Here is a 27,007-nt window from a genome sequence, read left to right on the forward strand (position 1 = left end):
GGAGCGCGAGCAGTCCCCAGAAGTGGTGGTGGGAGGGTGTGATGGGAACAGGGGCGGGACTTTGGCTGGCAAAGGCGGGAGTTGGAGAATTCGGGGCGGGGCTTGGAGATTCAAGGTTTAGATAGGCAGTGGGCGGGGCTTGTGATGCGGAGAATCGGGTTGGGTCCGTGGGTGGGGCTTCTAGCGGCGGGGCGGGGTTTTGTGGGGCAGTTGGGCCAGTTCGGACGCTGTGGGAGGGGAGGCGGGCTTAGAGAGCCAGAAGGCCTGCTAAGGGTTTGGATGGGGCAGTGGGCGGGCTCAGGGGAGCTGATGTTCCGGTTTTGAGGGGGTCTGGAAGAATCTTTGAGGATCCGGGGGATGTGGCCCTACAGAGCCAAGGCGGTCTAGTGGGCGGAGCTCCCTGTTCTGAGGAGCAGCGGGCGTGGCTAGGGAGCGCCCATGGGCGTGGCCCTCCGGCTGGCTGACTAGTAGGCGGTGCGTGTGCTTGGGTACCGCCTTCCTCCGCAGCCCACAGGCATCCCACGGCGCGACCGGAGGGGGCGCTAACGAGAGTGGGGCGTGGAACCGGGGGTGGGAAGTGGGTTTCCCTCCCGGAAGTGGGCGTGGCGCGCCGGAGCCCTAGGGCCCTTTGGTTGGGCGCGGCGCGGGGCGGGGGCGGGGCCTGCGTGCGGCGGCGGCGGCGGCGGCGGCTGCCCGCGCCCCTCCCCCGCGCGGCGCTCAGTGCCAGGCGGGAGGCGGCAGCGGTTAGAGGCTTCGCCGGGCTTTGCAGCGGGGACTTCTGCGGCGGCGGCGCCTCAGGCACCTCGGCCCTGGTGAGCAGCGCGCGCCTTGCGGGGCCGCTCGGAAGCCAGCTGGCGGGCCGACCGGTCCTCAGCATGTGCCGGCGCCGGCTGACAGGAGCCGGCGGGGCGTGGAGCAGGGCCCAGTGGAGGGGAGTGGGCTCTAGTGGGCGCGCGGGGCGCAGACCCTTGCGCCGCCCCCCCCCCCCACCTCCACGGCCGGTGTGCCCCGGGTTGGAGCAGGGGCTGCTGCCGGAGGTTCGGGACGGAACCGCTTGGCCTGGGGAGGGTGAACCGGGATCCCTGTGGGGAGGAGGCTGCCCGGGGCGACTTTCGGGGGTCCAGACGCCTCCCGGCCGGTGAACAGCCCCGGGTCGGGTGGGGAGGAGCTGTCTGAGGAAGGGTTTTAGGGATTGGGGACCCGCCTGGCTGGGTGGGGTCTGGGGTGGGGAGGGGCTGTTCGGGGTTAGGGCGCCGAGCCGGGGGGCGCCGGGCCTGAGGGCTGGGTTTGAGTCGCCCCAGGGAGCGAGTGGGTGGGGGGGCCAGGGAACGGGCTCACATGGGGCCACGGCTAGCTGGGGCCCTGCGTGGGAGGGGCGAGGGCGGCGGTCTAGCCTGAGGGTGGCTGGCTGTGGGTGCGAGGCCGGCTCCGGGTCCTAAAGATCTAGCTCGGGGGTCGGGAAGGGCAAGGCTCGGCTAGAACTGGAGTCATGTGGTCGGGGGCGGCTTGGGAGAGCGAGGAGCCGGGCGGTGGGGAGTGGCGGGCTGGGAGGGCCAGAGCTGGCGTGGGGGTGGGGGGGAGTGTTGGGAGAGGAAGAGCGGAGCTGGAACGCTGCAGGGTCGGGGGACTGGAGCGTCGGAGTGAACCGGGTGATTCAGAGATGTACTCCCCTAATAGCGGAGCAGCTGGCGAGGGACGCAGTCAAAAGGAGCGAGGTGCAGGTGGGGCTCCGCTGCGCCTAAATGACTGGGGATGAGGTCAGATGTAGAGGGTGGAAATGCAGGAACCCAGCTCTCCCGCCTGTCCACCCCGGCGCGCACACACCAGCTCTCGGTCTCAAATGATTTGAATGTGTTGGGGGAAGTGGCAGGCTGCAGGGGAGAGCCGAGAAGAAAGGGGCTTCCTCTTGGAGGGAGGCGCTGGCCCTGCCGTCCTTTTTTGGGAGTGTTCAAAGGGTTTTGATCGCTGGAAAAGGAAACGTAGGCTTTACTGCATCGTGGTTTAGAATCACATCCTATATTTGGCCTTAATGTAGGCTGCCCTTGTTTTGTGGTGTCTGAAGTACTTGCTCTACATGTTGCTAACGTGGGATTCAGGGTGAGAAGCAAATTGCAAGTTGTTCATCTCCCCCAGGATAGAAAGATACAAAGGCCTTTCTTTCCTATAAGACATTTAAACAGAATTGGATGTAGTGGTGTTCTTAAACTTCTACTGGGTGGCCAATGTCTGTACTTTTGGTAATAGTTATTACAAAATATTAGGCCCTTTTACCGCAGCCGTTCTACCTGGGATTACATTCTAAAACAGTACTTGTAGGGCTCTTAGTCACTCTATATAATAATGCATTTTCATTGTCCTTATCTGGCAGAATTCTCTCCTAACACCAGGGCCTGGTAGAATAGACAAAAACATGATTAAGTATAAGCAGTTGCTTTGTACCGTCTGTTCATTTGTGAAGGCAAATAGATATCTGTTTATAGATCTTCACTTTCTGCATTCCCTGTAAAACTGAAGAAATGGGAAAAATCTGTTTTGGACTTGATTTTGTATATTTCAGAAAACTAACTTAAGGAAAGTAATTTTTTATATTTTATTTTTATTTTTTTGAGTGGACATACACTTCAGAGACAGTGTTTGGATGTGAAGTCTAGTAGTAACCCTTGGGTCTGAGAGGTTGCATAACTACTTGGGGGGGAGGTGAAATAACACTGGGAATTCTGTTCAATGTTAGGCCTCCACGACATGCACTGTTTTGTGGTAGGTGATAGTCATTTGTACTGAGGATTGAACAAAGATTGGTGTAAAGGTCGGGTACACACCTTTTTGACAAATGCAGAATGTGCCTTGTCCATATTTATTTTTGATTATTTGTGGAAGGTACATTGAAGCCTGATGAATTTTAATAGACACATAGCAGTGAGCTATCACACTGCACACAGTATTGAATTTTTCATGTTCGTTTGTTACTTTGCCTGCAGATTGTGCTAATTAGCATTTATGGCTGTTTACATAGTTCAGGATTAGGTTCAGGGTGGCACATGGTACTTTTTAAACACTGTTGGATTTTTTGATTAACATTTTATGTTTAATGCACCTGTCACTTTTGGGACCTACTCCAACCATGAGGAAGAGAGTCACTCCAGTGTGTGAAATGGAATGTTCAAAAGGATGAATTATCAGCTCTCAGTTATGTAACTGGAATGGCAAATTATTTAATACTTTGATTTGTCACAAACTGGTGCTTTAGAAATCTTTTTTTTTTTTTTTTTAAGATTGTATTTATTTGTCAGAGAAAAATTTGGGAGAGAGCGCACATGCAGGGGAAACAGCAGGCAGAGGGTAAAGCAGGCTCCCCACTAAGCAGGAAACCAGAGTTGGGGCTCAATCCCTGGATCCCCGGATCATGATCTGAGCCGAACGCAGACTTTCAACCGACTAAGCCACCGAGGCGCCCCTAGAAACAGATACTATTAACTGGGCTGTTTCGCTTTTGACTTTCTCAGAGGTGGAACAGTAATAAATTTGGGTGCCTCTTTCCTATGCAGGGTACAAATCCATGTTTGTTTTCCATTTGGTGACTTCCCTCTGTTACTCTGTTTCTGAGTTATAAAAACTCTTTTCGTACTTCTCTGTCTTTTTCAACTTAAGATGTCTTTTCTGTATTAAAACATGGAAATCCTCATGAATATTTCAGTATGACCTAGTACCTAGAATCTTAAGTAATAGAATCTCTCTGGGTTTTCTTTGCCCTAGTTTGGATCCTTTAAAATGAGTGAACAAAGTTCTTTACTCCTTTTTGAGAGCTTATTTGTATTTCAGTAATACATAATGGAATCTTTTTTTGTTTCGTAACTGCTTTTTGAGATATAATTCACCCGTCTAAAGTGTACAATTCAGTGGTTTTTATTATAGTCACAGAATTGTGCAGTCATCACCGTAGTTTTTTTTTTTTATTTTTAAGATTTTATTTATTTGACAGACAGAGATCACAAGTAGGCAGAGAGGCTGGCAGAGAGAGAGGAAGGGAAGCAGGCTCCCCCGCAGATCAGAGAGCCCGAGCGGGGCTCAATCCCAGGACCCCAGGATCATGACCTGAGCCAAAGGCAGAGGCAGGCATCCCATCACCGTAGTTTTAGAACATGCTCATCAGTCCAAAAAGAAACCCCGTACCTATTAGTGGTCCTCCAGCCCTGTTGTTCTCTCCCTCTCCTACCCTAGGCAGCCACTAATCTATTTTCTGTCTCTGGATTTGCGCATTTTGGACACTTCATATAAATGGGATAATTCAGTATGGGGTCTTTTGTGTCTCTCATTAAGCATAAGGGTTTTCAAGGTTTATTTATGTTTTAGCATGTATCAATACTATATTTTTTTAATGGCCGAATAATATTCCATTGTGTGGATATACCGTATTTTGTTTATCCATTCATTAGTTGGTGGTTGTTTGGGTCTTTCCGCCTTTTGGCTGTTATGCATAATGCTGCTGTGAACATTCCTGTACAAGTTTCTATGTGGACTTGTTTTCATTTCTCTTGGGACTTGCTGGGTCATATTGGTTACTCTGTGTTTAACTGTTAGAGGAACTGCCAGACTGTTTTCCAAAGCAACTGCATCATTTTACAATTCCACCAGCATTGTATAAAGGTTTCAGTTTCTCCTCATCCTTGTCAACAGTGTTACTCTCTTACTTTTTGACTCTAGCCATCCTAGTGGGTGTGAAGCAGTGTATCATTGTGGTTTTGATTTGCATTTCCCTGATGGCAAATGATGTCCTGCATCTTCTTTTTTTTTTTTTAAGCTTTTATTTATTTATTTCACAGAGATCACAGAGAAGCAGGCAGAGAGAGGGGAGGAAGCAGGCCCCCCGCTGAGCAGAGAGCCCGTTGATCCCAGGATCCTGGGATCATGACCTGAGCCGAAGGCAGAGGCTTTTTTTTTTTTTTTTTTTTAAGATTTATTTATTTATTAGACAGAGATCACAAGTAGGCAGAGAGGCAGGCAGAGAGAGGAGGAAGCAGGCTCCCTGCTGAGTAGAGAGCCCGATAAGGGGCGGGCTCGATAAGGGGCGGGCTCGATCCCAAGACCCTTGCTGAGCCACCCAGGCGCCCCGAAGGCAGAAGCTTTAACCCACTGAGTCACCCAGGCGCCCCTGTCCTCATCTTCTGAAGTAATTAGCAGACAATTGAATATTTTCTCTGGAGAAATCTCTATTTAGATGCTTTTCTTATTTTTAAATTGGATTATCCTCTTATTGTTATGAGTTATTTATATATTCCAGATTACATAATATCTTATCAGATGTATGATTTGCAGAATTTTTCTCTGATTCTGTGAGATGCCGTTTTTGCTTTCTTGAGGGTGTCCTTTGAAGCACAGAAGTTTTTAATTTTGGTAAAGTCCAATTTATGCATAATGGAGTCAGTTGATAATGGAGTTAGAAGTTACTTAAACCTTGGGCGCCTGGGTGGCTCATTTGGATCTGCATTTGGCTCAGGTCCTGATCTCAGGGTCCTGGGATTGAGCCCTTCATCAGGCTCCTGCTCAGTGGGGAGCCTGCTTCTCCACCCCCACACCCATCTCTCCCTCTGCTTGTGCTCTCTTGCTGTCTCTCAGATAAATCTTTTTTTTTTTTAAGTTACTTGTCCTTAAGTCACATCCCCATCAGTATTTTGGTTCTATAAGTTAAAAACCAAATGTGAAAGTGTTAGGAAACGATTTAAATTAGTTCTGTATCATAAAGGGTTCATCAGGAACGTATCATTCCCTTGTTTAAATCCTCTGGTGGGGGCGCCTGGGTGGCTCAGTGGATTAAGCCGCTGCGCTGCCTTCGGCTCAGGTCATGATCTCAGGGTCCTGAGGTCATGATCTCAGGGTCCTGAGGTCATGATCTCAGGGTCCTGGGATCGAGCCCCGCATCAGGCTCTCTGCTCCGCGGGGAGCCTGCTTCCTCCTCTCTCTCTGCCTGCCTCTCTGCCTACTTGTGATCTTTCTGTCAAATAAATAAATTTAAAAAAAAATCTTTAAAAAAAAAATCCTCTGGTGGCCTTCCACCTCCTGTCTGTGGTTTAACTTCAAGGCTTCTTCATGTGGCTGTGGATCAGGGTGTCTCTGATTTTGGCTTGCCTCACCTCTTGCTACTCTCCTATGTTTTCATCTCTGTTGCCGCTTCCTGAAACTTCTCAGGCGTCAGACCATCTTGTGATGAACTTACCCTCTGCCCCAATCTGCTGAATCCCACTTGTCCTTTGGGATCCTTCATGAAACTTACCTCATCCCTGTGGGCAGACATTGTCCCTGTCTTCACACATCAGACATTCATCACTACTGTCTGCTGCAGGGAACTGGACCTGAACTTGAGCTTACTGTCTGAAAGCATCTTCCATAGAAGCCAGAATATGAGAGAGAGGTACCTGACAAATTATACCAAGATTCCCTTGCTCACAGCTTGGTCTCAGGTGCCTTTGGGTTATTTGCTGAATGAAGGATTATTGAAGTTAATTGGAAATATCTTGAGGTCAGTGGGTTCCTCTGATGATTATTTACATCTCTGTTGCCTGTGTAAAGTAACAAAGTACAGAGGTATTCCCCCCGTCTTTCAGGCACCCAAGTCCACCTCTTTCCAAAAAATTGCTCAGATGTAAAACCAAGCATTTGAAACATTTTCCTGAGGGCAGAACCTTCTCATCCAGGTTCTTTCCCCCTAATGAAAAGTGATGACTGGTGCATAGCCTTCTTAGTAGGAACCGAGGAACATTTTTTTTTTTTTTTAAATATTTTATTCATTTATTTGACAGAGAGAGAGGTCACAAGTAGGCAGAGAGGCAGGCAGAGAGAGAGGGAGAAACAGGCTCCCCACCAAGCAGAGAGCCCGATGCAGGGCTCGATCCCAGGACCCTGAGATCATGACCTGAGCCGAAGGCAGAGGCTTAAACCACTGAGCCACCCAGGCGCCCCCCGAGGAACATTTTTAGTTTAGTATAACAGCCACACCAAAGGCAGCAGGCCAGCCTTTATGGTACTGAGTGGGTCAGTACTGGAACCATCCCTGTGTACACCTGACGATGGGTGTGAACTAGGTTTTCAGGGCACAAGCCTTCTTGCCTTTCATTCTTTTGTTCATGCTCTCTTGCTTCTCTCAGAGAAGAGAAAAAAAAATGTTTTGTGCTCCTTTATTCACTCTTAATAGTTTCATTGAAAATAGGCCACTTAGTATCTCTCTATTTTTAAAGATGTATTTATTTATTTTAGAGAGAGAGTGTGTGTGTGCGTGCTGGGGTGGGAGGGAGAGGGAGAGAGAACCTCAAGCAGACAACATGCTGAGCGTGGATCCTGATGTGGGGCTCGATCTCACGACTTCAAGATCATAACCTGAGCTGAAATCAAGAATCAGACGCTCAACTGACTGAGCTAGTGAGGCGCCCTGGCTAGTATCTTGAGAGTTAGGAGAAACCAGCTGGCCATTTGGGATTTCTGCTGCTGCTGCTTCTTTTTTTTAAGATTATTTATTTATTTATTGGACAGACAGAGATCACAAGGCGGCAGAGAAAGAGTGGGAGGGGGAAGCAGACTGACTGCCGAGCAGAGAGCCTGATGCGGGGCTCGATCCCAAGATCCCGAGATCATGACCCGAGCAGAAGACAGAGGCTTTAACCCACCAAGCCACCCAGGCGCCCCATGGCTCCACTTCTTAATAACTGTGACTGCCCATTTATCCCACCTCCCTGAGCCTGCTTTCTTTTCTGTGGTGAGGGATGCTAATGGTTCCTTGCGGGACTAGCAAGTAGACCATGAATAAATTTGTATTCCCTCTGTCATCACTCTTAGTGTCTGTGAATGAATGGAACTGGGGAGAATCAAATAGAGTAAGTCTAATACATTTTACTTCTGAAATTAAGCTACTAATGTATGGATTCCCACTCCCACCTCGGCATTTTAGACTTTGAATCAAATTTGAATTACTGAAGAGGGGAAGACTGTCTAATTTTAGGTTAGGAAGGTAATTTTAAGGATGAGGCAAGGTTTTGTTTTCTTTTTGCCTCTGTCTGCATTAGAAATGTCTATTTAGACAAGGTTCTCTTATTTAGGCCTCCTTTGTATTCAGTCTATCTATTTTAAGGAAAAATGTTTAGTTACTGGGAAAAATTGATATCGTTTTAGGGTTTGGAAGGAGATTGCGCTGCAGTGCCTAAGACTCTCATCTGGTTATAATGTTAATGGCAGTGTTGTGATAAACTAACATTCTGTGTGGGAAAGAGCCTCAGTAGCTACATGGGATGTTAAATTGAGCCTGTCATATGAATTTCACATTAATAACGAAAATGGTTCCTCCTGTTTGCCACAATAAAGAGAAATTACGTCAAATTAATGCAAAGGTCAGAGTGAGAGAAAGTAGAATACATATGGGCATATTTTGTATGACTGAAGGCAATAATTTCACAATACATATCCTCCCCCTTTGGTCATGAAATTGCCTATATTAATTTTTTTAAAATTATGAAAATGGATCATACAAAGCACCAGTATCTTACTACTTTTTTTTTCTTCTTTAAAAGATTTTATATATTTATTTGACACAAAGAGAGAGATCACTAGTAGGCATAGAGGCAGGCAGAGAGAGAGGGGGTAAGCAGGCTCCCTGCTGAGCAGAGAGCCCGATGGGATGCGGGGCTCAATCCCAGGACCCTGAGATCATGACCTGAGCTGAAGGTGGAGGCTTAACCCACTGAGCCAGCCACCCAGGCGCCCCTCTTACTGCCTTTCTAAGAATATATCATTTTAAGGTGTTTGGGAGATTATTTCTCAAGTCCAGAGGTCCTCATTCTTTTTTCTTTTCTTTTCTTTCTTTTTTTTTTTTTTTTTTTTTTAAGATTTTATTTGTGGGATGCCTGGGTGGCTCAGGTGGTTAAATGTCTTTCTTCAGCTCAGGTCATGATCCCAGGGTCCTGGGATCAAGTCCTGCGTTGGGCTCCCTGCTCATTGGGGAGCCTGCTTCTCCCCTTGCCACTGCTGTTCCTCCTGCTTGTGCTCTCTCTGACAAATAAAATCTTTGGAAAAAAAAAAAGATTGTACTTACTTGTCAGAGAGTGAGTGAGAGAGCAGAAGCAGGGGAAGCAGGCTCCCCACTAAGTAGAGAGCCTGATGCCATGTGGGGCTTGATCCCAGGGTCCTGGGATTATGACCTGAGCCAAAGTCAGCTGCTTAACTGACTGAGCCACCAAGGTGCCCCGAGAGGTCCTCATTCCTGGCTATCCATGAGGATCATCTGTAGACCTTTATAAATACATCTGCCTGGGCTTGTGCTCCCTGGTGATTCTGAATCACAGCCAGAGTGGAAAGTACCTTGTTGGTCAATTCCTCCTCTTACGGTGGAAGGTACTATTGTCATAGGAGCATGGGAGACTTGCCCAATATCAGGAACTTAACTGTTCCATCCCTCTTCCCCCAACTGCCTTCCACCTCCTTCCATGTGTCTTGTGAAATTCATTTTTAGAGTTGGTTGTGTCGAATTACAGTGTCTTGCCTTTTTTTTTTTTTTTTTTTTAACAGTGTGAACCTGATGTACTTTCTCTTCTTAGTCCTTGACCGAATGTACCAGTTCCCTCTTAACCTTACACCACGGTCTTTTTGCCAGACCTACTCACAGTTTGCCTCTTCAGTTTATCATCGCTATCAGTAGTTTGTACCAATGTTTGTGTCTTTTCTCACATCTTTAGACTGTGCATGTATTTTATTTACCCTATCAGATTTGTCCAGATATTCAGGTCTTTTAAGATGCATTTTTTGGGGAACTTAAGCTGAATCTCTTGGATAAGCCTTTGGTAGATTTGATTTCTTAGTTTTAATGTAAAAAAAAAATCCGTTTTTATTTCCTCAGTCTTATAATCTGTTAGTAAACAGTGGTTGTAGGTATTTATCTCAAAAGTTTCAAAGACCAATTAATATTGCAAAGGTGCCTTTGCATTGCATCTTGCCAGAATAATCAGCACCATTAGGCCATCGCATAGGGAGACACTAATTTTTATAGGAGCAGCACCCGGGTACTGGAACTACACAGATTGTAACAGGCGTAGTAAAAACCCTTTAGGATCAGCAGAAGTTGATCACAGCTTTACAGTGCGGCTTTTCTGACTCCATGGAACCAAGACAGACTGGGAATCTGGGCACAGGGCTGTTTGGTGCAAGAGCCTTTTTTGCCCCATTGTGGAGTCAGACGTGTGTCCCTATATTCTGAGAACTGCTGGGGTCTTCATGCTGCATTAACAGAGATGTAATTTTTCAGTTTTGTGAAAGGCCGTAAACATGTGGGAAAGAAGTGTGGGGAGAGTGCTGCCTCTGGAGGGGGTATTTTCCACTCTTGATATTGTAGGGGTTCTTGACAGAATTCACAAGCACCTACCTCCTCAGGACAAATGTTTAATCACCCTTGTTTGCTTACTTCACATGAAAGATAATTAAATTCCTTTTCGTAATGGTCAAGCATTCTTTTCTAGTTAAAGATTGTAATTCCTTTCATTCTTAGGAACTTAAAGAATTGAGCCTGACTTACAAATGCAAAAACTCAAATGCTGCCTGAGTGCCATATGTGTTTCTACATGTAAACTTGAGCTATCCTCTCCCTTAAGCAGAAGAATTTATTGGGAGACCCATCACTTTACAAGCTAGACGGTGAATTAATTTTGTGGTTAGTAGTGTCTTTAGCTAAACATTGTCATCCTGCTTTTTCTTGGCAAGCAAAAGAGGGACCCGGGCCAGTAAGGGCCGGCCATAGCTCCTGGGGGTGGTATTCAATAAGATGCATGCTGTCTGTTTTAGAAAGAGAGTAACCTCGGACTTTCTCTCTTAACTGTTGCTGCTTTCCACTGCTACTATAGGTAAAGATAAGTTAGAAGTTTTTGGTTCTTTTAGTACCCTGAGAGTTTCATTTTGTTCTTACACCACATAGAGATACCTTGCATGCACTGGGCTGAAATTGTCACGTGGAACAAATAATGTCTTATCACCTGCAAAGGATGGTTGTGAACCATGCGGTTTTCTAAGACTGAATGGTTGAGATGAGAGCCCAGATGCAGTTTCTGTTTTGCAGGCACTGTGTACATTCAGTCCTCAACCCGGAACTGGGTTGTGTTCCAAAGTTGATCTGAGTTATTTGGTACTCAGATGGCATTTATGGTATAGATTTAGAATTACAAGTGGTGGGCACGTTCCCAGCCTAGACTGAAGAAGTGTGTTTAATTCACAGCCGCAGTTTTTTCACCTTTTCATGGTGATAGTGGAGTCCTGTAAAACAGAGGGGAGGAACCATGTTCTTTTTTTTTTTTTTCCATTTTATTTATTTTTTCAGCGTAACAGTATTCATTGTTTTTGCACCACACCCAGTGCTCCATGCAAAACGTGCCCTCCCTATTACCCACCACCTGTTCCCCCAACCTCCCACCCCTGACCCTTCAAAACCCTCAGGTTGTTTTTCAGAGTCCATAGTCTCTTATGGTTCGCCTCCCCTTCCAAATTTTTTTTTTTTATTTAATAAACATATAATGTATTTTTATCTCCAGGGGTACAGGTCTGTGAATCGCCAGGTTTACACACTTCACAGCACTCACGATAGCACATACCCTCCCCAATGTCCATAGCCCCCTCCCCCTCTCCCAGCCCCACCTCCCCCCAGAAACCCCCAGTTTGTTTTGTGAGATTAAGAGTCATTTATGGTTTGTCTCGGGGAGGAACCATGTTCTACCCCGACCAGCCTGTGCTGGCATCTGGTAGCCTCCTGCCCTGGCAGCCCTCCATTCATCCTCCTTTCTTCATTTGACGCTTCTGCTCCCCTGTTAAGCTGTAAAGCATATGGTTCAAATTCATCTCTACTAATGTGTTCCTCGATGGCCACAGTCACTTCTAGGCTACCACTGTTCATCAGTGTTAGGATGACTATGGGCTCTAATTAGATTATTTTCCTCACATCTCTTTACCCTTTCAGAGGTACAGTATTAATATTTTATTGTTGTTGTTAATTTCTTTCTTTCTTTCTTTCTTTCTTTTTAAGAGGAAATGCGGAGTGGGGAGAGGGAGAGAGATTTTGCAGGTTCCACACTGAGCACAGAGCCAGACTCGGGCTTGATCTCACAACCTCGAGATCATGACCTTAGTTGAAATCAAGAGTCAGACACTTAACCAGCTGAACCATCCAGGTGCCCCAATATTAATACTTTTAAAAAGGAATATTTCTGTTATAAATCATCTCTCTAAAATTTTGGCCTTCAGTCAGTGCAGCAAGGTTTCAGGGGAAAAGTTGAGCTAAGGCATGTGGGATCAGGGAGAGCCTATATAGAGAGGCTAGCTCTCATACCTGGAATCAGGAAGAAGCCTTGCCTGCTTTTGAAAGGTTCTTCCTGTTACCTCTGAAACAGTTAGTCTGGTTTTTTTTTTTTTTTTCCCTGAAATATTCATGATCCCTTTTTTCCGTCCCTTTCCTTTTGGAAACCACTCTGGGTCTACAGCCATACCACCCTGAATGCTCCCGATCTCGTCTGATCTCGGAAGCTAAGCAGGGTCGGGCCTGGTTAGTACTTGGATGGAAACCACTCTGAAAGGGTGTTAAGTTTTAGCAGTGACTTGGTTTCTGTGACCTTTGAGAAGTGGATCAGGGCAGGGTAATGGCTGTAAATTGGGTCGTCCTGTTCTGGCCAGAGCTAGGCACCGATCTCTGTATTTCTGTTCCCTTAATAAACTCTTACCAAAAAGCCCCTTCAAACAATAAGAAATAATTCACCTCTCTTTTTTCGTTGTTGCCTCTTTGAGGGGTTTGGATTATCTGGTTTCCAAGAACTCATTCAAACATTTTTATGTATTAGGTATTTTACTTTTTAAAGTAAAATGTGTAATAGTTTAAAAAATTGCTTTTTAAATGTGTAATAGTTTAAAAAATATGTTACAGACTTCCTCTAGCCTTCAAGTGTATAATTCCTTTTTTTAAAAGTAATATCTTTGCCTAATGTGGGGTTCAGATTTGCAATCCTGAGATCAAGAGTCATGTCTCTACCGACAGAACCAGCCAGGTGCCCCTCAAGTATATATTTTTCAATATGGAATTCCATGTGGGACTGAGCTCCTTGGGAGTTGAGAGGACAGGGTAGGTGTTGGAGAGTCAGCATCTGTGGGACATGGGGTTGAGTCCCTAAGGGTGTATAAAATAGCACTTGGCTGATTTGGAACAGGTGTAATAGAGGAGGAATAGTGTAAGATGGATAGAGGAAATGGCCCAGATTGTGGAAGTCATGATAATAGGCTATTATTCTATGTATGTAAAATATAAATATAGATTTGATGTGGAGTTACAAAGGTAGATGAAAATGTAATTTGTGGATGTCACTAGTGTTAAGGATTCCTCTGAATTATATTTTGGGTTAAATGATTAGAAATTTAAAAATAAATATCTGTGTGGAATTATTTTTCAGTTTGTGAAAGTGAGACCTAATACCACTATCTTTCATATTCCTTGAAGGCAGAGAGTACCCTACATTTTCTGTGCCTCCTTTCCCAGCCTGCTGCCTGGCACACAGTAGGTGTCCAATAAATGTTAGTTGAATAATTGAATTTCAGTTTTAATGTGATAGACTTGTGAAAGAGATGGTCAGTCTTCTCATTTTACTAGACGATGACTATCGAAGGGGACATATTCTGTGGTGTGGAAGGATTACTAATTGTACACATTTACTTATTAAATTATTTAATGGTAATCCAACCCCATAATTTTCATTATAGATATGTAAGCAAAGTGTGTGTGTATATGTACATGTTTGTTTATTGGAACATGTTTTCTCTGTAAAGCACATTTTGGAGCTCTAATTATTTACAGCTTGAATTCTGATGAAAAACAGGGTGACATTACATATTGGTGCTTCATTGCAAATTTACTTTACTGACTTCTTGAATAAGTTGAAAATACTGGTAGTTTGGGGTTTTTAGGTCTTTGTTTTGTGGTTTAGTTAGCAGCTTTGATTCTAGAAGCAATTGAAGTAACATCCCTATGGAAGCATGCTTTCATCTGGTGAGTTTTTCTTAAAATAGCTATGAGAAGAACCATAATTTGTATCAAGATGAGGATTTGAAGTTAAGGTAGACATGGAGAAAATTGAGCTTCTTTTTCCTTTCTCCTCTCAAGTTTCTTATCCTTTAATGCATTGACTGGCTGTTCAGTGTCCCCAGTGGGTCCTGAGGGCCCCCCAGGCCAGCCTGAGGGGAATCACAGAGCAGCTATCAGCCCTTTTTAGAGGCTCCTGGGCTCCAAGGTTTTAATGTGTTTGCATTCATCTGACTTGAGAAATTGACAAAAACTGGGTAGGGCAAACTATGTAGTATTTCAACTGTTGAATCATTTGGGGGTTCATTTGTAAGTTTTTAAAAAAGATTTTTATTTATTTGACCGAGTGAGCGCGAGAGAGCGCACAAGCAGGGGGAGCATCAGAGGGAGAGGGAGAAGCAGGCTTACTGATGAGCAGGGAACCTGATGTGTGACTTGATCCCAGGACCCTGGGATCATGACCTGAGTCAAAGACAGACTCTTCACTGACTGAACCACCCAGGTGCCCTCATCTGTGCATTATTAAAGTTTGAAAAACATAGGCTTTTGTTTATTTTGTATTAGTGATGCGTGATCACAAAGAAAGAATTGTTTTGTAGTTGTAATAAGTGATCATAAGAATTGTTCCATAGGGGCACCTGGGTGGCTCAGTTAGTAGAGCATATCTCTCTCTCTCTCTCTCTGTCTTGCATTTTTTCTTTTTTCATAGAGCAAGAGTGAGAGAGGGCATTGCCTATACAGGGAGGTGGGGAGGGAGAGAGAGAATCTTAAGCAGCCCCACGCCCAGCATGGAGCAGGCTGTGGTGGCTCAGTCTCACAACCCTGAGATGACGACCTGAACAGAAAGAAAGTCAGACGCTAACTGATTGAGCCACCTAGGCGTCCAGAGCAGTTGACTCTTGTTCTTATAGTCATGAGTTCAAGCAGCCTGTTGGGCATTGGGCGTACCGTAAAAAGTTGTTTTGTAATTGCATGTGTGCGTGTGTATGTGTATTTCTGGCAGTGTTTAGAGATTACTACTAATTTTAAATTAGTTTTTTTTTTTGCTTGTCTGTTATAAATGCAGTCTTTTTTTTAAATATTTTATTTATTTGACAGAGAAATCGCAACTAGGCAGAGAGAGAGAGAAAGAGAGAGAGAGATAGGAGGAAGCAGGCTTCTGCTGAGCAGAGAGCCTGATATGGGGCTCGATCCCAGGACTCTGGGATCATGACCTGAGCCGAAGGCAGAGGCTTTAACCCACTGAGCCACCAGGCGCCCCCCCCCCTTTTTTAAAGATTTTTTTATTTATTTGACAGAGATCACAAATAGGCAGAGAGGCAGGCAGAGAGAGAGGGAGAGGGAAGCAGGCTCCCCGCTGAGCAGAGAACCTGCTGCAGGACTCCATCACAGGACCCTGAGAACATGACCTGAGCTGAAGGGAGAGGCTTAACCCACTGAGCCACCCAGGCGCCCCTATAAATGCAGTCTTTTAAAAGAGTATTAGGGATGGGAAGCCCCCTGATCTTTATGCTAGTCTTCTACTCAAAATGCTTTAAAGAGGATTCTTCTGACTTTCTTTTGAGGCATATAGTATTTCTTTTTTATTTAGTTCTGTTATGCAGTCCAATTAATTTAACATAAAGAATTGGCTGATTTTCTTTTCAAATCTTCATTCAGTTTGGAAGGAAAGTAGATTTGGGGGTTGTGTTACAGTTTTGCCAACTGACTACTAGAAGCTTCTTGTAATAGAATATTCACACCCAAAATAGTTAGCCCAACTGTTTTCTCCTCAGAGAGGGCTTGATTTGTTTGTCTCACTGCCCTCGAGGTATTTTCATTTTATTGGTGAAATGAAATGTATGATGTTTTTTCCTTAAGAACTGAGGTCTTTGGAAGGTAGTGGGTGGTGGGAAAGTATTTATTTGCCAGTAACTCCATCTTCCTCAGTGAAGTTACATTCTTCCCTTTCTTTTACTTTGTTGTAGATACTGATATTCTGTGGGGGTTTTTGTCCTCTACTCCTTTTAAAGAGAGGTGTGTAGATAAGGAAATAATTTGTATTTTTGCCAAAACGGATCAGACAAAATGATTTGCCCAAGGTGGTAAGAGTTTAAGAGTTATACTTTCCTGTTTCTATAGGATGTCTGAAAATTCTGGAGACATAGATTTATATTTAAACAGTATTAATTTCATTTTGAAATCACAAGCTCAGTATGTTTATCTTCAAGCTCTGGGTATGTCTGTGGACAGAGTACCTTAATTTTAAGCCATGACTCCAGTTACTAATCTGAAAAGGAATGATACGTAATTTGAATTTTTTCCCTATTTCTTTCTTTTTTCAAACACCCTACTTATAGGGAGAAGCCTTTTGGGGGGGGGTCAGAGAGAGAAAGAGAGCACAAGCGGGAAAGAGGCAGGCAGAGGCAAAGGGAGAAGCAGACTCCCCGCTGAGCAGGGAGCCTGATGTGAGCGTAAATCCCAGGACCTTGGGATGACCTGAGCCAAAGGCAGAAGCTTAACTGACTGAGCCACCCAGGCGTCCTGAGAGAAGGCTCTTTGAAGTTACTACCAAGAGGTGGTTCTTCGCCCTGGCTCCTGACTCCCTCTGTGTGTGCTTCTCCATCCCAGCATTTGTCACAGCAGCACATCCATGTTAGTGTGAATGTTTGGTTATAATGTGTGTCTTTGAGCAGATTGTAAGCTGCATGAGAGCTAGAGCCAGGTCTCCTTGCTGAGCATTGTGTCTGCCATGTCTAGCATGATCCCAAGCACATGACCAAAGGTCAATAAATATTTGAATAAATGAATGATGAGGAGTAAAGACCTATTCAGTATTCACAGTTGCCTGTTTGTGTTGTGTGTATAACCCTGTGAGTGCTAGTAACTAATTGAGTTCTCAGTGAATTTTGTGTCTTTTATTGGAGGATTGTGGGCTGGCTTCCAATGAAAGAAGCATTTCATATCGATTTGTAGGCTTCAGATTACAGTAGGATCCCTGGAATAATATGGTAGGCATCCGTTTTGTAGATGAAGAAACCAACGACATAGGACAAAAATGACTTAATGGTTAAGTGACTTCCCACTCTATCTGGCTGTTCCCTTAAAGCATTGTCAAAAGTAGATGTTTTGTCACTGCCCAGGGTATAGGGTATTAAAAAGGGAAGACAGATTCTTCAGTGAAAGGTGATTACTTTGTTTTTTTGACATTGCTTGTTTTGTCCATGCCTACCTTTACGAAGATTTTCATAAAAATGTCTTTTTAAAAAACCCCCAAAGATCTGGGAATCCAGTAATTTTGTTTCCTGGTACAAGTATAGTGGTAAAGAATTATTAAGATTTTATCCCAAGAGTAACTCCATCTGACTAAGTGCAAGAAACAGACCTAGCAAGTTTGAACAATCATACAGTGTGCTTTTCACCAGTTGTTGATAAGGGAAGTAGGTCATCTGGTACAGAAAGAGTATTTCGAAACACATTCATCATTAATTTTTAAGTGAGATTGCTGGGTCAGTCATGTCTGTAAAAGTTCTGCAGTTGATATAAGAACTCTTGGGACTAATTTGGCTCTTTGATGAGAAGAGGTTCAGCTTCTGAGACTAGTCTCCTGTGGTACGCTTGAGGGAGATGATGCAGCCTCTGAATACGATCCACAGTGTTCTCTGGGCAGTGTTCTCTGCCTGCTCTCTGTCTCTGTGATGGAGGTTTCTTATGCAATTCTTTTTTCAAAGCTCCAGGGATGGGGAGAGGGGGTTGTGTTTATGAAGATGCTGGTGATAAGCAGCAAATTAGAAGAATATGAGGGATAGTAAACATGTCATCCTTGCACATGACCATAGGAAAAAATCTCTTATTTTGGTAGTGCAGTAACAAAAATATACTTCTGTCGTTGAAGAACTGGAGATGACCCCTAATACCTTATAATCTCATGTTTTAGCACCTGTAAAATTTCTGTAATGTCATCATTATTATTTATTATATTTTAAGTGAGTTATTAGGGCATCATTTAGTTGATAAAGGGTCTCTCTTTAACTCAAGTGTGAGAGTTAATTTGAAGATTTTTGTTTTTTGCATTTAGGATCTTTATGTTGCTATTTTGCTGTTCGTATGCTGATTTCATTTTTATTTTTTTATTTTTATTTTTTTAAAAGATTTTATTTGATATATAGAGCGAGATCACAAGTAGATAGAGAGGCAAGTAGAGAGAGAGGGGGAAGCAGGCTCCCTGCTGAGCAGAGAGCCCGATGTGGGGCTCGATCCCAGGACCCTGAGATCATGACCTGAGCCGAAGGCAGAGGCTTAACCCACTGAGCCACCCAGGCGCCCCTGATTTCATTTTTAAAGTTTTGGCTTTATTGAGGTATAGTTGGCATGAGATTGTGAGATGTTTCAAGTGTGCCTTGTGGTGATTTATGTTCTGTAGCTCATTTCACTTCTCGTCAGACTTCATTTTTAGCAGTCATTTTCAGAGCTTCCCATTCTACTCCAGATCATCAGTCAGTGAGTGTTTATGTTGCCATCGGGGTCCTTCGCTTCTTTCTCTAACAGCTTCATATAATGACTACAGAATTGGAAAAGGTAAAAGTAGGAGTTCTTAGAAAGCTTTAAGAAGTATAAACCTGTTCACTATACCTCGCCTTTTAGAAATTGCCCTTGATACATAGATTTCTAGCTTTTTGTGCATGTCCTTTTGTGCATTTCTCTTAGACAAAAAAGTGCATAGTCCTCTGGCATTAAGCCTAAGGGTTTTCAGTCAGAAGTAAAGATTTGCTTCCTTTGGCCTATTTAAAGCTGTTTGTCTCTCAGTCTTTGAATGTTTACAGCCAGTTTCTATATTCGCATAAAATGTGAGCAAAATGTGATTTCATATTTAAAAATCGCACAAACAGGCCAAGTGGAACTGTGAGCTGTTGAGGCAGCGCCGCCACAGAAGAGCTCTGAGTGGCATATTGGCTGACGTGGGAAAGCCAAATTGTATGTATGATGGGGAGTTTATCATTGAAAAAGTATGAAACTTCAGGGGGTGGAAAGTTGAACTGCCCTGTACTTTGTGGTTCAAGGTCATTGTGTTTCTCTAGAAGTCTTTTATCTTTGGGCAAGGCACATAATGTTTCTGTGCCGAAAATGAAGGGCCTGGAATTGATGAGCTTTGGAACATTTTCCACTCCAGGCTTCTGTGAGGACTGAGCCTGGATGCTTCTTGGTGGATCTTGTGTTTTCTTTTTGTTCTTTCCTGGAAAGATTTAAAAACTAAAATGATAATGGGTCACTGAATTGAAACAAAGTACATTTATAATTGATGCCTCCTTCTTGGTAATTTGCCTATTACCTGGATGAATAATGGTAATGGGAGGAAACTACTTGGAAGGCAGGAATGAGGGTGAATTTCCCCCTTTGTTCTTACCATTCTTGATGTCATAATAAATTGAACCAACATCAAGGCTGTTCCGTACTTGCAGTCCGTTGTCTTAAGTGGTCATTTGTTTTTCTAGGGGGGGGAAAGGTGGGTTTTTTCCCCCCAGCGCCTCAGTGTTGTCAGTGGAGTCCACGTCTCTTTCAGCCATAGCTGCCGTGTATGAGTTCTGTGGTTTATCTCACTTTCTTTTGTGCTTTATAAGAAATGTTGCATGTGGTCTTTTTCCTCCTTTTTTAAAACAACTTCTGTTCAAGTAGGTAAATTTTGGCATATTTTTTCTTAGAATGTGTCATTTATAAATCTGTTAATTAAGAATTGGCTGCAGTTAAAATGGTTTGTTGGATGCGTTCAGGTGTCACGGGTAGATTTTATTTAAGAAAATTCAAAACACCTCGGTCATCTCATATCCACAATTGATGAATGTTGAATTTTTGTATTTAATCGGAGCACCTCCCATATTTGCTCTGCGTGTCTGCTCTTTTGTGAATGTCTATTCTACATAGGCTTACATATTCCATTTCCAGCTTCCTAAAAGCAATTTTAACTATTTGTATTGCCATTTAAATAGCTGTTTTTAGGACATTTGTTTCCTCATCTGCGATCTTACTTGTCATTTTCTTTTAAATAATGCATTCGATCTCTCCCACATTGAAAAGTGCCTGCCATTAAAGCAACAACTTAGAGGGAACATGTTCTTTCCCTTTTGGGACATTCTGGAGTCTTCCTGTGGTTGCTGCTGGCAAAGGAACACTCTGTGAGCACTGGAGTAATTGATGCTCTGGAACAGTCTCAGCAAATGTGCTGGGCAGGATTTTGCTACTAGTAGGGGTTTTCCTGTATGTCTTCCTAGCAGGATGTGTTTCCTTTCATATGAACCATAGAAATACATCTGTTGGAATCTTTAAACAGATAACTTCTCAATAAACAGGAAAATGTCAAAATTGTGGTCACTTTTTTATGAGATGGATGGAAGTAGACAGAATAGAGAAAATGTAGTAACATTTACTCAGGTGTTTTGAGTGTATTTCATTTGGTACCATTACAGTATAAACACTCTGTCTTGTCTACATTTTTTCATCTAACACCCAACACATTTCTTTTTTTTTTTTCCTTTTTTTTTAGATTTTTATTTATTTATTTATTATTTATTTGACAGACTGAAATCACAAGTAGGCAGACAGGGAGAGAGAGGAAGGGAAGCAGGCTCGCCGCCGAGCAGAGAGCCCAATGCGGGGCTCGATCCCAGGACCCTGGGATCACGACCCGAGCTGAAGGCAGAGGCTTTAACCCACTGAACCACCCAGGTGCGCCACCCAACACATTTCTTATATGGCATATGAAAAAATTTTCTAGGTATAACTTGGCAATACCTTAATTCTAGAGGTTAATGATTAATCACTGACTGTAAGATGCAATTGTATTCTGACTATGACTTTTTGGAAACTTCCTCTGACACTTATAAAGTAAGTTTGGGGCACCTGGCTGGCTCAATCCGTACAGCATGCAACTCTTGATCTTAGAGTTGTTAGTTCAAGCCCCATGTTGGGTATGGAGATTACTTTCAAAAATAAAATCTTTAAAAGATAAAATAAGTCCCTAAGCCACAGAGATAGACTTTATTTTTAACAGCTTGTTCTTGGTTAAGATGATCACCCAACATGTAAAGAAAAAATTTTTTTTCCTTAGATGAGCTGTTAAGTATTGTGAATGTCAGTAGTCAGCTTTTAGATTTTTTTTTTTTTTTTTTTGTATTTGGAGCAAAACCAGGAGTTTATTATCAACTCATCAGAAATCTTTGTGGAAATATAAATTTTGTGCAGCCATTATGGAAAGAAAATGGAATGTAAATTTGTGCAGCCACTATGGAGGGCCCTTAAAAAAATTAAAATTACCTTATCCAGTGATTCCACTTCTGGGTGTTTATCCAAAATAAATGAAATCACTATCTTGAAAAGGTATATGTACCCTCATGTTCATTTTAGCCTTACTTGTAATAGCAAGAATTGGAAACAACCTGTGTTCTTGAACAGATAAATTGACAAAGATGTGGCGTGTGTGTGTGTGTGTGTACACATATACCACATCTCCTTTATCAATTCACCTGCTGAATATATATATATATAAATATAAATAAAATATACATATGCATGTATGGGTATGTATATGTGTATGCATATGTATAATATTGTTCAGTCATTAAAAAGAAATTCTGCCATCTGTGACATCATGGGTGGATCTTGAGGGTATTATGCTAAGTGAAATGAGTCATAGAGAAAGACAAATACTATATGATATCACTTACATGTTTTTTTTTAAAGATTTATTTTAGAGAGATTGTGTGTATAGGGTGGGGGAGCAGAGGGAGAGAGTCTCAACCCGACTCCCTGCTGAGCACAGAGTCTGACATGGGGCTCTCTCTCATAACCCTGAGATCTTGACCTGAACTGAGATCAAGGATCGGACCCCTAACTGACTGAGCCACCCAGATGCCACCACTTATGTAGGATTTGAAAACAAAAATTAAGAAACAAAACCAGAACAGAACTCAATAGAAACTGAATAGTGATTGCCAGAAGTTGGGGGAGGGGGGAGGTGGATGAAATGGGTGAAGGTGATCAAAAGGTACAGACTTCCAATTATAAGATAAATAAGTCTTGGGGATATAAAGTGCAGCATAGCAACCACAGGAAAGATTTTAAAATTTTTTAAAAATAAATTTATTATGATAGTCACTGGATAGTCAAGACCTAATAATCCTTTCTGGGCCTTCAGTATTACTGGGGACTTGGGCAGTAGAGATGTGGGGTTCCAGGGGCCCTTGGGTGGCTTAATTGGATGAGCATCTGCCGTCAATCCAGGTCATGATCCCAGGGTGCTGGGATTGAGTCCTGTGTTGGACTACCTGCTCAGCAGAGAGTTTTCTTCTCCACCTACTGCTCCCCCTGCTCGTGATCTGCTCTCTCTCTCTCTCTCAAATAAATAAGTCTTTAAAAATAAAATAAAGTAGGTGTTTCAACTAAATTCTACAGAGAGCATTTCATAGTTGAGCCTCTGCTCTCAACGTGTTCTCATACTGTCTTTCAAAGTCATCAGTTTTTATTACAACGAAAACCGTTTAGGATAATCTCGGTCTTGTTAGAAATGTAGGTAGAATGATAATTTTCATATTGTAAGGCCTTAGATGAGGTTTGTAATTCCTGCATTTTGTGGAAATTAGAAACCATGTCACATTTTCTCACAACCAAAGTCAGTTTATTTTGAAATTTGTAAACATTTCTTTGAGTTGCTTAATGAACGACTTATGCTACATCTTCTCCCTCTACTGCTGTTGATCATCCTACAATTGCAAAGAAAAGGCCCTACGCATTTTTAAGAGGTTATACTTGAAAGACCTAGTGAGCAGGCAACTTCTCCAAGGTTGAACTCTGACAAGAAATTTAAAATTATACCTAGTATCTCCTTGGACTTGGTATCGTTGTATTCGTTTAGGATTTTTTTCATTTTTTTCTGTTTAATTTAATTGAAAATTCGATTTCTTTATAAAGTGTTTTACTTTGGGGGGATATTTTAGTTGTATAATTTAGGATAAGATTATTTAATAAAAGAACTCCTAAGGTTGGATGATACGACATCTTAATTTGGAAATGCATAGCTGAGCACTTAAAACAACAGTAAAATACTAATGCCATTTGATAATGCAGGGGAATTGAGAAGTTCAGATAGATCTTACTTTTTCCTTTGGGGGGACATTGAAATGTAGTAAATACTGTGCTAAGATAGGTGAACATAAAATTTTGTGAAGGTCTCATGATAACTGATGCTAGTTCTCTATGTGAAAGTTACACTCTTGGCCAGGAACTGATGGGCTCTTTTCCCTCAGTTAGAGAAACCTATTAGGGGATTCTTCAATAATAATGGTTAATATTTATTGGACAGTGCTTGCTATACTTCAGAGTCTATGCTAGGTACTGTGCAGTTATTTTTAAAAATCGCTTTGTTGAGATACACAGTTGATTCTTGAACAACATGGACCCCTTGTGAAGTAAAAAATCTGTATATAATTTTTAACTGCCCCAAAACTTAACTGTTAACAGCCTACTGTTGACTGGAAGCCTTACCGATAACAGAAGCAGTCAGTTAGTACATATTTTGTGTGTTCTGTGTTATATTCTGTATTCTTAACAGTGGAGTAAGCTAGAGAAAAGAAAGTGTTACTAGAAAATTATAAGGAAGAAGAAATTTACAGTCCTGTGCTGTATTTATTGAAAAAAATCTGCAAGTGTACCTATGCTGTTGAAACCCATGTTGTTCAAGGGTCAGCTGTAATTCACATAGCATACATTTCACCCATTTAAAGCATACAGTTCAACGGTTTTTAGTATATGTATTCACAAATACGTACAGCTATGACCATGATTGATTTTAGAACATTTTCATCACTTCAGAAAGTTTCTTGTACTTGTTAGCTGTAACCTTTTATTCCTCTGTTATCATTTCCCCCTCCACCACCAAACAACCACTAATTGACTTTCTTTATCTGTCAGTTTGCGTATTCTGGACTTTCTTATGAATGCAATCATAATATGTAGATTTGTGATTGATATTTTGTGATTTACTCAGCATAATATTTTCAGGGGTCCTCCAGGCTGTAGTGTCTGTTACTGCTTCATTCCTTTTTATTGCTAAATAATATTTCATTGTATGGTTGTATCACATTTTGTTTTCCCATACATCTAATGAGTATCCAACCTGTGGGTTGTTTCTTCCCTTTGGCAGTTGTGAATATACTGCCAAGAATATTCACATGTAAATATTTGTAATACCTGTTTTCAGTTCTTTGGGGTGTATTTCTAGGAGTGGATTTCTGAGTCATATGGTAGCTGTTTAATCATTTCAAAAGCTGCAAGACTGCTTTCCAGAATAGCTCTACTATTTTATATTCTGCTAATAGGCTTCTGATTTCTCTGCATCCTCATCAACACCTGTTCTTCTCTGACTTTTTGATTCTAGCCATCTTAGTGGGTGTGAAGTGATACTTCTTTGTGGTTATGATTTACATTTCCTTAATGTTTAATGATGTCCAGTATCTTTAAATGTGCTTATTGGACATTTGTATATCTTCTTTGGAAAAAATATCTATTCAAGTTCTTTGCCCCCCTTAAATTGGATTACTTGTCTGTTACTGAATTGTAGAAATTCTCATAGTCTAGATGCAGGTACCTTATCAGATACATGATTTGCAACAAATTTCTTCCATTCTGGTGGATTGTCTTTTCACTTTCTTAATGATATCTTTGAAGCACAGTGGATTTTTAACTTTGATAAGATCCAGTTTATCTACTTTTTATTTTGTTGCTTATGCTTTTGGTGGTGTCATATCTAAGAATTGTTTGTCAGATCCAAGATCATAAAGGTTTACCTCTGTGTTTACTTCCAAGAGTTTCATAGTTTTAATTCTTTTACAGTTAGGGCTTTGATCTGTTTGAGTTTATTATTTTATATGGTGTAGGACAGGGTCCAATGTCTTTTGTATGTGACTGTCCAGTGGTTCCAGCACCTTCTTTTGAAGACTGTTCTTTCCTCATCCAATGGTTTTAGCAGACTTGTTGAAAATCACTTGACCAAAGGTGTATGAATTTATTTCTAGACCTCGAATTTCGTTCCATTGATGTATGTGTCCATCCTTCTTCTTGTAACTCACTGTCACGATTTTCATTGCTTTGTAATAAAATTTGCAGTCAGAAAGTTCCTAATCTGTTCTTTCTCAAGGTTGTTTTGGTTATTTTAGGGTCCTTTGCAATTTCGTCTCCCATCCAAGTACTAACCAGGCCCGACCCTGCTTAGCTTCCGAGATCAGACGAGATCGGGCGCGTTCAGGGTGGTATGGCCGTAGACTCCTTTGCAATTTCGTATGAATTTTAGGATCTGTTAATTTCTATGAAGTCAGCTGAGATTTTGATAGGGATTGCGTTACATCTGTTGATCAGTTGGGGGGAGTGTTACTTTTTTTTTTTTTTTTTCTCCACAATCCTGAGATTAGGTGTTCTTTGCTCTATCTACAGAGCCAGCCAGGTTTCCCGGGAGTATTGTTATGTTAATATTAAGTCTTCTGATCCATCAACACTGGATGTCTTTCCATTTAATTGTGGTCTTCTTAATTTCTTTCAGCAGTGTCTTGTAGTTTTTCACCTACTTGGTTAGGTTTATTCCTAAGTATTTTATTCTTTTTGATACTGTTGTGAATGGCATTGTTTCCTTAATTTCATTTTCAGATTGCTAAGAGTGTATAAAAGTACCATTGATTCTTATGTATTGATCTCTTATCCTGCAACCTTGCTGAACTTACTCAAATAGTTTTTCAGTAGATTTCTTAGGATTTTCTATATGTAAGATCATGTCATCTTTGTTCAGAGATAGTTTCATTTCTTCCTTTTCAATCTGAATGCCTTTATTTCTTTTTCTTTTCTTATTACCCTGGCTAGAACCTTTAGCACATCACTACATAAAAATGGCAAAAGTAGACATCCTTGTCTGGTTCTCGCTCTTGGAGAGAAGGCATCTTTTTCATCATTGAATATTGTGTTACCTCTGGGTTTTGTTTTGTTTTTTGTTTTAATAAGTTTGAGGAAGTTTCCTTATATTCCTACTTTGTTGAGTATTTTTATCGGGAGAGGTTGGATTTTGTCCAATGCTTTTTCTGTGTGAGATGATTGTACAGTGTTTGTTTTTATTTGAGTGATACGTTACATTATTTGATTTTCAGATGTTGACCCTACCTTGCATTTCTAGGGCAAGTCCCACTTGGTCATGGTATATAATCCTTTTTATAGGTTGCTAGATTTGGTCTGCTAGTATTTTGCTGAGGATTTTTGCATCTGTATTCATGAGACTTTTTTTTTTTTAAGGATTTTATTCATTTATTTGACAGAGATCACAAGTAGGCAGAGAGACAGGCAGACAGAGAGGGGAAGCAGGCTCCCTGTGGAGCAGAGAGCCCGATGCGGGCCTCAATCCCAGGACTCTGGGATCATTATCTGAGCTGAAGGCAGAGGCTTAACCCGCTGAGCCACCCAGGTGCCCTGTATTCATGAGACATTGATGTAGTTTGCTTATGATGTCTTTCGTTGATTTTGGTATTAGAGTCATATGGCCCTCACAAAATTAGTTTGGAGGTGTTCTGTTCTTTGGAAGAATTTGTGAAGAATTTGGTGTTAATTCTTTAAATATTTGATAGGCTTCGGTGATGAAACCATCTGGACCTAGGCTTTGTCAGATGATGCTTTTAATCATTATAGGTATCAGTCCCTTCATTTTTTAGCAGAGGAAACTGAAGCACAGAAAGATTAAATAATCTGCTAATACGTGGCAAAACTAGGATCTTAATCTGAATGACTTTATGTCAAGTTCTAGGATAGTAACAGTAGCTGACATTTACTGCATAGTTATGTCTCTAACTGTACAAGGTGCTCTGACGTATTAATCTCCTGCTACAATCCTCACACCAAGTGTTCATTTAATAATAACTTCAACTTCAT

The 27,007-nt window shown here is 42.1% G+C and overlaps 1 protein-coding gene across 1 annotated transcript in view; it reads left to right on the forward strand.

Annotated features, from left to right (window-relative positions):
- The first annotated feature begins 662 nt into the window (after positions 1 to 662).
- The window catches only part of CORO1C (coronin 1C), a 79,351-nt gene continuing 53,006 nt past the window's right edge, over positions 663 to 27,007 (forward strand). The window contains exon 1 of the mRNA XM_046024701.1: positions 663 to 812. The gene's annotated coding sequence lies outside the window, so the exon portion shown is untranslated. The remainder of the gene's footprint in view (positions 813 to 27,007) is intronic.

The sequence above is a fragment of the Meles meles genome, chromosome 12 (genome assembly GCF_922984935.1).
Source record: "Meles meles chromosome 12, mMelMel3.1 paternal haplotype, whole genome shotgun sequence".
NCBI classification, from domain to species: Eukaryota; Metazoa; Chordata; class Mammalia; order Carnivora; family Mustelidae; genus Meles; species Meles meles.